Raw genomic sequence first — 11,519 nt, 5'->3', positions numbered from 1 at the left:
CTGGTCCTGGTTGAAGTTCATAAAGATCTTGGCATTCATATTGATAACAAGCTGAACTTTTCGAGACACGTATCTTCCGTGTCTTCAAAAGCGAACAAGTTGTTTGGTATGATTAAGAGGCATTTTACAACCCGGTGCCCGAAGGTTCTAATTCAGCTCTTAAACTTTAATTCAGCTCATCCCTGGAATACGGTTATCCTGCCTGGACCCCGACATTCAAAAAAGATGTCATTCGGCTCGAATCGGTTCTGCGTGGTTTTACTAGGGGAATGCCTGGAACAGGTGGGCTTCCCTACCATGAGCGTCTGGGAAAGCTTCGGTGTGAGTCCATACAGTCTCGCCGTGAAAAGAATGAAATAATGTGGACATTCAAATTACTCAACGGACATGTCAAAGTGTTGGTGGGCAACAATGAAGAAGAGGCATTTTATCATTTGAAGGACAAAAATCATCGCGAAACAAGATCGTCGTTGGCAGGAAAAATTTGGACCCCAGTTGCTCGTTGTGGTGCTGGACTCAATTCTTTCATCATTCGCGCCATTCCAAGGTGGAATGCTATTCCGCAAAGCATTCGATCAGTGACCTCTTTGAATGTATTTCGCTCTCAGTTGAACTCATGGTATTCATCAAAAAGCTAACTCTTCAAAGGCGCTGGAGACATATTTTTTTTTAACTCTTCTTCCTTATTCTTTAACTTATTCAAGTCCATCTACACATTATACCAAAACTCCTTTATCTGCCACTACATGGTGTTGGAGTGGTTGATACAATAAACAATAAACAATATGCTTGCAAAGATGTTAGCATCAGTAAGGCATTACAAAAGAAAAGCAAATTTGATCAAAATATTATCAAACTTGATTATCACATCTTGATTGATGTAAAAATAATTTGCCTTTAAAGAATCAAATGATGAATTGTGTAAACTTTTCAAATTATGACATGTTTTTCATTACAGTTTCAATTTTGCTCCATAAGTATGAACTATTTGCAAGCCAACATATTGGGCTAAATTTCTGTACTGGATCAAGTTGTCTGCTGAGTTGAGTCGTCCACTGGGTTGAGCTGTCTGCTGGGTTGAGTTGTCCGCTGGGTTGAGTTGTCCACTGGGTCAAGTTGTCTGCTGGGTCGAGATGTCAGCTAAGTCAAGATGCTGGGTTGAGTTGTCCGCTGGGTCAAGTTGTCTGCTGGGTCAAGTTGTCCTGAGTCAAGTTGTCCTGGAACCGGTAACTTCAGCTCCTATTTTGCTCCATAAGTTTGAACTATTTGCAAGCCACAATATTGGGCTTAATTTCTGTACTAGGTCAAGTTGTCTGCTGAGTTGAGTCGTCTGCAGGGTTGAGTTGTCCCCTGGGTTGAGTTGTCTGCTGGGTCGAGATGTCAGCTAAGTCAAGATGCTGGTTTGAGTTGTCCGCTGGGTCAAGTTGTCCTGAGTCAAGTTGTCCTGGAACCGGAACCTGCAGCTCCTATTGTGCTCCATAAGTTTGAACTATTTGCAAGCCAACATATTGGGCTAAATTTCTGTACTGGGTCAAGTTGTCTGCAAAGTTGAGTCGTCTGCTGAGTTCAGTCATCTGTTGGTTTGAGTTGTCCGTTGCGTAGAGTTGTCCTGGAACCGGTAACTTCAGCTCCTATTTTGTACCATCAGTTTGCACTATTTGCAAGCCAACATATTGGGCTAAATTTCTGTACTGGGTCAAGTTGTCTGCGAAGTTGAGTCGTCTGCTGGGTTGAGTTGTCCGCTGGGTTGAGTTGTCCACTGGGTCAAGTTGTCTGCTGGGTCGAGATGTCAGCTAAGTCAAGATGCTGGGTTGAGTTGTCCGCTGGGTCAAGTTGTCTGCTGGGTCAAGTTGTCCTGAGTCAAGTTGTCCTGGAACCGGTAACTTCAGCTCCTATTTTGCTCCATAAGTTTGAACTATTTGCAAGCCACAATATTGGGCTTAATTTCTGTACTAGGTCAAGTTGTCTGCTGAGTTGAGTCGTCTGCAGGGTTGAGTTGTCCCCTGGGTTGAGTTGTCTGCTGGGTCGAGATGTCAGCTAAGTCAAGATGCTGGTTTGAGTTGTCCGCTGGGTCAAGTTGTCCTGAGTCAAGTTGTCCTGGAACCGGAACCTGCAGCTCCTATTGTGCTCCATAAGTTTGAACTATTTGCAAGCCAACATATTGGGCTAAATTTCTGTACTGGGTCAAGTTGTCTGCAAAGTTGAGTCGTCTGCTGAGTTCAGTCATCTGTTGGTTTGAGTTGTCCGTTGCGTAGAGTTGTCCTGGAACCGGTAACTTCAGCTCCTATTTTGTACCATCAGTTTGCACTATTTGCAAGCCAACATATTGGGCTAAATTTCTGTACTGGGTCAAGTTGTCTGCGAAGTTGAGTCGTCTGCTGGGTTGAGTTGTCCGCTGGGTTGAGTTGTCCTGGAACCGGTAACTTCAGCTCCTATTTTGTGCATTTTCACTTTTCATCGTTATTTGAACCTTTTTACCCGGCATATTTTTTATCTTTGGTTTGAAATAAGGTCTTCTCTTTTTCGAAATTGGTACTTTATGGCGCTGTAGTTGGTCTACCTTTAAAATGAAAACTCGAATACTTAAATTCTTTGTTACGGACATCGCTTCTTGAATTTGCTCAATATGCCAAAGGAAGTTTCTTAAGAACACATTTGACGGGAACGACGTTCCGCCCCGCCACTAAATTGTTCTTTTCTTTGTCTTGTATGAGCAGTTGTCCAATTAAATGCTACATCGGGATCAAGAAGCAAATGAATACAAGAAAATACTGGCGGGGCGAAAGGAATCCCTTATTATTTTGCCTTCAAGATAACAGAAAATTAAAGAATTTCTGTTTGATGCATAACCTACCATTACCTTTTTAGAGTAATGGTGCATGTCCAATGCAGAAGCAGAAAGTAAATCTGGTTAACAGCCCTTTTTTGGACTTTTAAAAACCAACTTTTAAATCACATGCAGTGTCTAAAAGGCCGTTACTGATTTGCATTTTTAACCCTCCCTAGTTATTAATGAGGTTATAGTTCGCAGAAACTGACAGGCGACAAATGAAGTATAAACACAAAGTTGTTGGGATGTCTTGGATGATAATATGAAAAATGAATGAAGATAATTTGCACCTCTTAGAATTGCGCGATACTTGCAATCCAAATTTTGCTCGAGAGTTGCAATATTACTTATTCTTCACACTCTTTTCTTGTAAATCCTTAACTTTCATGACAAGACTTGGGTTCTACGTTTATCATGAAGAAAAACAACCAACAGCAAGCTTCACATCCTCATCTCGTAAGTCGATGCAAGGAGTGGTTTCCTATCAAACTATGAGACTTTAAAGGTTCTACGTCTGACCTTTTCATGTTGGCGTCATCCATTTCAGAGGATATCGCCATCTTCCGCTTAACGGGCAGATTTCTTAACAAGTGGATCATTTAAAAAGACAAATTAGGCACAATTTTGTCCAAAATGGATATCAATTTTCATACAGGATAATGAAGAGATGGTTGAACTAACTCATTTTCTCCTTGTGTCGGTATCGCACCTCTTTCTAACAATGGATTTTCTTTAACTTTGGAGCCCACGGAACGGCGGACGGAAACTCCTGAACCATTCATTTACTTAAAAATTATCAATACAAAGGATCGCAACACATTGCCGAATAGGCGAACTTGGCCAAATCTGAGCTCAAAACTGTGTTTGGGGTACTGAGGAGATTTGGTCAAAGTTATGGATAAAATTCGATTTTTAGGCCTGCTCTTGGTCAGCTACATATGTAAGCTTTTGAGATCATACGTTGAAACAAGTCATTTTAGAGGGTATAATATATAAAAGCTGACGCCTCGAATGACGGACGTGCGTTTTTTACTCTTCCAACAAGAATCTTGTTTTCAATGGTTTTAAGTCGATAGAATAGTAACAACCGTAATACCAGTGAGCGGGGCCACGCCCACGAACAGTGGCCCCCCCATGAATCTGGGATATGCCCCGTTCAATGCACATCCCCTTCCAATCCTTCCTCTTCCCATTCATCCCTTCCCTTTCCCCTTCAAGATTCCCAGAAGTTTCCATCATCTAGGCATGATTCGAAATGGATGGTGCGTGGTCAATTTGCAGAAGTGCCCAGCTCAATTTGAGGCCCTGCAGCTATCCATCAACACAGGGGTTGTTAGCAATCCAGCTGCAGTGGCCCAAGGCATTTTGTAAGCATTTAAAGAGTCCTCCTCCGTACATAGGAGGAGAGGAGGACTCAAGACCCCGTGGTTCAGCGCCTACCATCGAGAGCTGAGGGGTCAAATGCTCCAAAAACTGCGTAATGCCAAAACGAGCCAAACACCGGAGACTTGGGAGCACTCTGCGATATCATGAATTGCATATCACAAGTCTCTGAGGAGCGCTGAGTCAGCCCACCAATTGTTGGAAGTGGAGAACCTGTTCTCTTCATCGGCCTCGGATGGCGGGCTTGTACAAATGTGCCAAAAAGCCCGCCACCAACTCGGAAATTCCCGTGAGTAAATTCCTCCTCCACTCTCAAGAACTGTTTGCATCAACATCGGAAACAGTAGTGGAGGAGGTCCAGGGCTGCCCAAAAGAACACCATCCCCTTTTGCAGCCCTTCACGGATCCCGATGGACGCGGCCTTCAAGAAGGCCTTCAAGAAGATGAAGAGTAAAAACCCCTCAACATCTGGGGTCTTTCCTTTCCAACTTTCACTTCTCTGGACCCAAGCCTCGCCACTCCTCCAAGATCTTTTCAGCCTCGCCCTCCATTCCTCCTTCTTCCTACCAGTGTGGATGGAGTTAGCTATTATCTTCAGCCATAAGGAGGGGTCCAGGGACATTCCAAACAACCATTGGACCATCGCCCTGGAAAACTCCTTCTTGAAGATTATGTCCACCCTACTAGCTGCCTGCTTCTGCGGATTGGCCAAGGATAGGGATCTCCTTCCCAAGTTCCAATTCTGTTTCTGGAGAAACCGCTCAACCACCACGGCAGCTACTCTCCTCTGTGAAATTGTGCATTCCAACATCAGCAATAAGAGGAGAGTGTACGGATGCTTTGAGGTTTTCTCCAAGGCATTCAACAGGGTGGACCGAACGCGGTTATTCCTCAAACTCCAAGTGTGGGGAGTTCCACCTTCAATCTGTATTCTGCTGTCCAACATCTATGCGGGACTCAGATGCTTCATTCGTTCTGGTGAGAACCTATGCCCCTGCTACTTTACTTCCATTGGCCTTCCGCAGGGGGATTCACTATTGCCAATTCTTTTCAATCTTTATGTATCCGACCTGCCCAAAGCTCTCACACACCAAGGCCCACCATAAGCCATTTTATGGTACAATATCTTCAATATGCAGACGACCTGGTTCTCTTGGCTGATCCAGCTGTGGAATTGCAAAATGCCATCAATGCACTCCTCGGTTATTGCCAAGAGAACGGCCTTCAAGTCAACACCTTTGGCTCCCACACTCCGCCCAATCCGCCCTCAAATCCGCCAATGCCACCTTCACCAAGTTCCTCAAAAAATACTTGTGCGTGCCCCAATATGCTAACAATGCATGGACGCATTTTCAATGCAAAACCAAGCCCCTTGCCATCGGGCTGGCAAGGTTAGTGTTCAACAGTGTTGGGAACCTGACCTTTCCGGAGGTGATGTCCGGACACAAGTTGTCCTTCCTGGTCAAGGACTTGCTAACATTTTATTGTCCTTGGCCCGACATCCCTTCGGAGTATTGATGGTCACGCACCCGGCTCCCGGCCCAAAGCCATTAACGACGGGAATCTGTTCAATCTGACACATCCTCTACTCTGCAATAACCAAAAATTTATCATTTACCTTTACCTAATTGTTTTTGTACCGTCTGTGATTCCCCTCCTCCCTTATTTCATGTGCATTGAACCAATTCTAGTCAAACTCATATTTCATTTTATAGTTATTTTTACGCCATGATATGACCAAGAGTCGCAATAAAGGTTATTATTAATAATGACTTGCCTGTTATTGAAGATTTTACGTTTTGTATTTTATTGCTTTAATTCGAAATGTGGCTCGGAGTCTCTATGACCAAAAGCAGGCTGATTTGGTGGAAAGTCCATATTTCTTAAAGTTTGTGGTGAAGTGAATCGTCTTCTTATGATAGCTCTCATTATTGTGATGTCGTATTTAGCCTGTTCGTATTTTCCGACATTAGCAGCTGGGCTGGGGGAAAATAAAGCAGTCAGTTTCTAACAGCTATAACGTGTACATGCGAATTGATAATGGCCCAGTCTTAAGTTACTGTTTCGCTCTGTAACGCACTCCTCCCACGCCCACCATGCCCGAGGACATCTTGAACCAGGCCAAGACTACGGCCACGGCCCAGATTGGTGATGGCAAGCGCAGCATTGCCGGCCACAAAGGTCGTGTCACCTGCCTCCAGAACCAACCCAAAGAGACATTGCCTGCTGCTCGTGCCCGCCAACCCAGCGCCCGTGCCCTTTCAGCTGCCGTCACTGACATCATGTTAGCCTTGACCAAGATCCGTGACCTTGAGGGCCAAATGGAGGATCGCTACCTCGAACAGCTTGACGTGGCCATCCAGGCCGACATGGAGACTGACACTCTTGAAAGTGAGTAGTCCTCTACTGCCAATGAGTGTGTTGCTGCCGGTAAGGCTACTCTCGACACCGTGTCAGAGTTGGAAGCGGCCATGGAACAACATTCCCTTGATGTTGATACTGGTCATGCTGCTCTGAGTGCTCCTAGATTATTCCAGCATCCGTCTGCCTGGTCTGTGACCAATCCAGTTGTGCCCTTTAACAAGGCCTAGGTGAAGCTGCCCGCTCCCTCCAACCGGCGATGCTCTCCTGCAAGGGGTCTCCTGCTCTCTTTGCTACTTGGCGTCAAGATTTGTCATGTCTATTTTAAAAGCAACCAATACTTGTCCTTTGGAGACCCAGCAGTACATTTTCAAGCCCTGCCTTGACCTCCCCTCACACAGGACATCAACAGGCTCATCAAGACCACCACGCCCGTCTTCAATGCCACCTTGGAAACCAACCAGTCCTGCTTCGACTTCCTCATTGAGTACTTCAAGGACGACTACCCCCTCTTCATGCGTTTAGTCGATATTTTTTAATGCCGCCAGCCTCTGGGTCAGGACTGGGACGCCTTTTGGCTCCAGCTCTGCCTTCTCTACAAACAGGCTGACATTGATTCCGTGACGGTTACCATTGCTCACACTACCGACTTTGATTTAAAGAAGGAGCTCTTACACTTGGACAACCCATCGCCAACCGACCTTCGCAAAACCAATGTCACGTCCAAGAAGATTGCCACGGGCACCAAGGTAAACAATGCCATCATCCAGGGGTCAGGAGTGGTTGCCCAATAACTCTGGCGCACACAAGAACAAGAGCAAAGGCAAGAACAAATCCGCTGGCAAGGGTTCTTCTGGCAATAGTTCCTCCTCCCAGACCCTCTGTGCCAACTGTTAGGGTGTGCATGCCCCTGCCACTTGCAACGTCACCAACGACACTTGTTGGTTCTGTGGAGTGGTCGGCCACTTCCACACCTCCCCTTCTCACTACGTGGTCTGTCCTGCGGCCAAGGCTTACAGTGATCAGGCCAAGAGCGCCACCACTGCCGTCACTCACCAAGCCACGCCAAGGCGCTATGTGCCAGCAGCCCAAGGGTGAAGCCAAGGTCAAGGGTTATAGCGGCTACAGCTCCTCTGACTCTGATGAGGATGCCCAAATTGCTTCCATCTCTCTCTTAATCTAATCCTGTCTGTGGCTACCATTTCCTCCACCACTCGGAAGTGCTCCAGACAATCGCGTACTGATTATAATCCTCAGCCTGTCAGCGACCTGCTTCTCCGTGTGCTCAGAAGCATCCCCACTCCTTGTTCCGTCATACGTCTCTATCAGTAAGAAGACAAAGAACGCTGCTGACTCCGGCGCCACAGTCTGCTGCATTGCGTGGAACATCGCCATGCTTGCCGGCTTTGACTATGAGTGCATGGCCATGCCTCTTAATGCCTGCAATTCCATACCTATTTCCTGCAAGGGCGACATTGACAGCAAAGTCACTTATGCTGGACGTTCTCATAAGCTCTCTACCATTGTCTCCAAAAGTCTTAAGAACAAGTTTTAGCTTTCCCATGTATACTGTAGAATTGGGCATCCTTCCCAAGTTTTTCCCCTTCCCATTGGCAATGCGACCACTGCCATTGGTCCTCACCTGCATGTGGCTGCCCTGGGCACTTGCTCCCGCCCTCAGCGTCTCAAACCAGCCCCTTGCACGTCCCGTGGCGAGGTCCATGAACTGGAGCCTGATGTCTATCCTCAGGATTCCATTGACTGCATCAAGGCCGACTTCTCTGACGTTTTGGTAGACAAGCTCATCAAGATGCAGGGCCAATGCGTTGTTCCCCAGCCAAGTTCACTCTCAAGCCCGACATTGATATCATCCCATAGCAGGCTGCCACTGCCACGGCCGTCCTCATCCACTCTTGGGAAGACGCACGCATTCTTATGCCAGACTTATGTCTGAGCAAGAAGCCAATCATTGAGCCAGTCTTCCACGCCACACATTGGACATCTCGCGCCCATTTTGGGCTGAAAAGCTCCAAAGGAGTTCGTCTTGTCAATGATTTCCGCCGCCTAAACCTCGTTGTTAGATGTTGATTGATCCTCCAAAACTAGTCACCCTCGTCATGTGAAATCTCCCGGGCATTTTAATTAATTTAACCATTGACTCTATATATATTCTATATATATTCTATATATTCTATACCATATTCTATACCATATTCTAGTCAGTTCTATCATGCTCTCTGAACAATAAAGGGGTAGAACAAACTTCTCTGTTCTTTACTATGTCGGGACTAAACACTGGCGATCCAGCACCCCTACCACCCCGCCCGCTCCATTGCCGACCCCGTCAAGTTGGTGAACCCCAAAGCCAAGTGCTTTGCCAAATTGGACGCTGTCCATGGGTTCTCCTAGATTCTTCTGGATCCAGAGTCTGCGGACTTAAGAGTTTTCATTACTGAGGAGGGTTGCTTCCGGTTCACCCCCATCTCTATGGGTGTCGCCAACGCTGGTGACTTTTTTGGTATCAAGTCTGATCACGAATTTTAGGACATTCAAGACTTACTCAAAATTGTCAATGATATGCTCTTGCAAGGTGAGCACAATAATCAGACTTGCTACCGCGTTCTCATTGCTCCGGGCCAAGCACGTTGTCTCAATCTGAAGCTGTCCAAGTTTGAGATCAGACCCGAGGTCAAGTTTGCTGGTCACCTTATCTCAGCTATGGGCATCCGGCCGGATCCTGACAGGACCTGTGCCATCCAGGACTTCCCAGGGCTGCGCAACGTCTCCAAGGTCAGGTCCCTACTCGGCATGGTCAATCAGCTGGCCATCTTCCATCCTGATTTCCCCCAGTTCACACCCAACATCCGCTCCCTTCTGAAGAAGGGCACTGCATTTGCCTGGATACCTGAACAGGATTGTGAGTTGCAACAATTTCGCGAGCTTATGGCCTCCAACTCTGTGGTGAAACCATTTGACCCAGAGTTGCCCACCACCCTCTACACTGATGCTAGCCGCCTGGGCCTTGGCTATGCCCTCCTCCAACATGACATGACCGCACCACTGGCGCCCCGAGTCTTATTCACTGTGGATCATGCAGTTTGACTGGAGCACAAGTTTGCCATAACTGATAAGTTTGCCATCAAGACCGACCACAAACCTCTTGTTGGCGTGTTTGCCAAGTCAATTTCAAACATTGACAACCCTTGGTTGCTGCGAATTTGCAAAAAACCGTCGGCTTACTCATTTTCCATGTCGTGGGTTGAAGGCAAATACAACGTGGTTGCTGATGCTTTGTCACGCCGGCCCATCTTCCCGCCCAATGTAGAGCTGGATTGCGAGCCCGTCCTGGGTGCTGTCCAGGTCACGGTCCAGACTAAGGACAACTTGCTCCTCAGGTTTGCTGGGGTACCGTATTGTTAGAGCATCCACTTTCCAATTTGCAAATCCTGGTTTGATCCAAGGCTAGCCAAGTCCAAGCTTCTCTGTGGTATTAGATTACAGCATGAGTTGCTGCTATAACAGCTTAAATGGGCGAACCTGCGGTCATTCCCAAGGGTGAGGTAATAATTAATGTTGGGCTGTGACGACAAAGCGGGAATATCTCTCAATTGGGACACCCAAAATCAGATGGTAGGCCGAGTGAGAGAGCTGCCATCTGACTTTGTAACAAACAAAACAAACAAGCTCCTTGACGACCTCCGGTCTGCCTCCCTCGCTGACGCCGACCACGTTACGACAAAACGCAAGGTCACAACTGGCTCATGTCCATCTGACCGCGTGTCAATGTTGAGGGTGCTCTGCTTCTCGTTGACACAGTCATTGCATCATCCCTCCTTCCACCCACCGCCGTCAGGTCCTAGAGCTGCTCCATGAGGGCCACCCTGGTGTTTCCAATGCCTTGGCCAACGGCTCCCAGACCTTCTTCTGGCCGGGCCTCCACAACAAGATCACCCACTTCATCCACAACTGTGAGGCATATCAGGCGCTCCATTCGTTATTGCCTCCCGCTCCAGAAACGCCGGTGTTGGCTGCCTCTCCCAAGGAGCAGCTGGGTGCTGACCTCTTCTACTTTGCTGGCGAGCACTTCATTCTTTTCGTTGACCGCTACTCCGGCTTCCCCTTCATCCGCCTAAAGCATTTGTCAACCTACCACGTCCTGGCGATGGCCCAAAGGCATTCCTGCTGATGGTGGGCCCCAGCTTTGGGGAGAGTTTGAGGAATTTTGCGCTGCCCACAAAATCAAACTTGAGACCTCATCTCCCTACCACCCTGAATCCAATCGATTGGCAGGGGTCACTGTGCGAGAAGTGAAACGCCTGATGGAAAATTGTCGCGCTCAAGACCAAGATTTTGATGAGCAATTGTTGGCATGGCGCTGCTTGCCCCTGGCCGTTGGTGCGTCTTCTACTGAGACCCTTTTAGGGCGCCGACCTCGAGCCAGGATTCCTCGTGTTGCTGCCCCGCCTCCCGATCTCGCACGTTGCACGTTGGCTTGCTGCAGCGCATCGGCGCAAGAATGGCGACCGCCGCCCACTGCCCATGCCCCTCGTCAACTCCCGTGTCCGAATCCAGGACCATAGATAACTTGAAATATAGATCGATCAAGGGCGCTGCGATCGCATGTTTTCGTCTCAGCTGTCGCTGGTGGAAAAAATGTTTCATTCGTAGTCAAGCTACTTAGGACAACTATGGTGCAAATTTGAATCGCTGACGGCTCGTCCAAATTCAGAGTAGAAACCCCTAATAAGACTCCTTGTCAAGCAATTGCTCTCGTCCAGCACGCTTCATAAAACGGGTTTGAGTAAGTTGTCCGACCACATTTTTAAGAACGAAATTTTGAAGAGGTTAAAATGGGGCTCAAGTTAAAGTTTTCATCCATGTGGTGGAAACACTTAACTGAAACGCAAGGAACAAGCCTGGGTTCAGGCTGACCTCCAGAGGTGTC

This window comes from Tigriopus californicus, chromosome 1 (assembly GCF_007210705.1).
Source record: "Tigriopus californicus strain San Diego chromosome 1, Tcal_SD_v2.1, whole genome shotgun sequence".
Lineage (NCBI taxonomy): Eukaryota > Metazoa > Arthropoda > Copepoda > Harpacticoida > Harpacticidae > Tigriopus > Tigriopus californicus.
Note: the sequence above shows the minus strand (reverse complement) of the source record.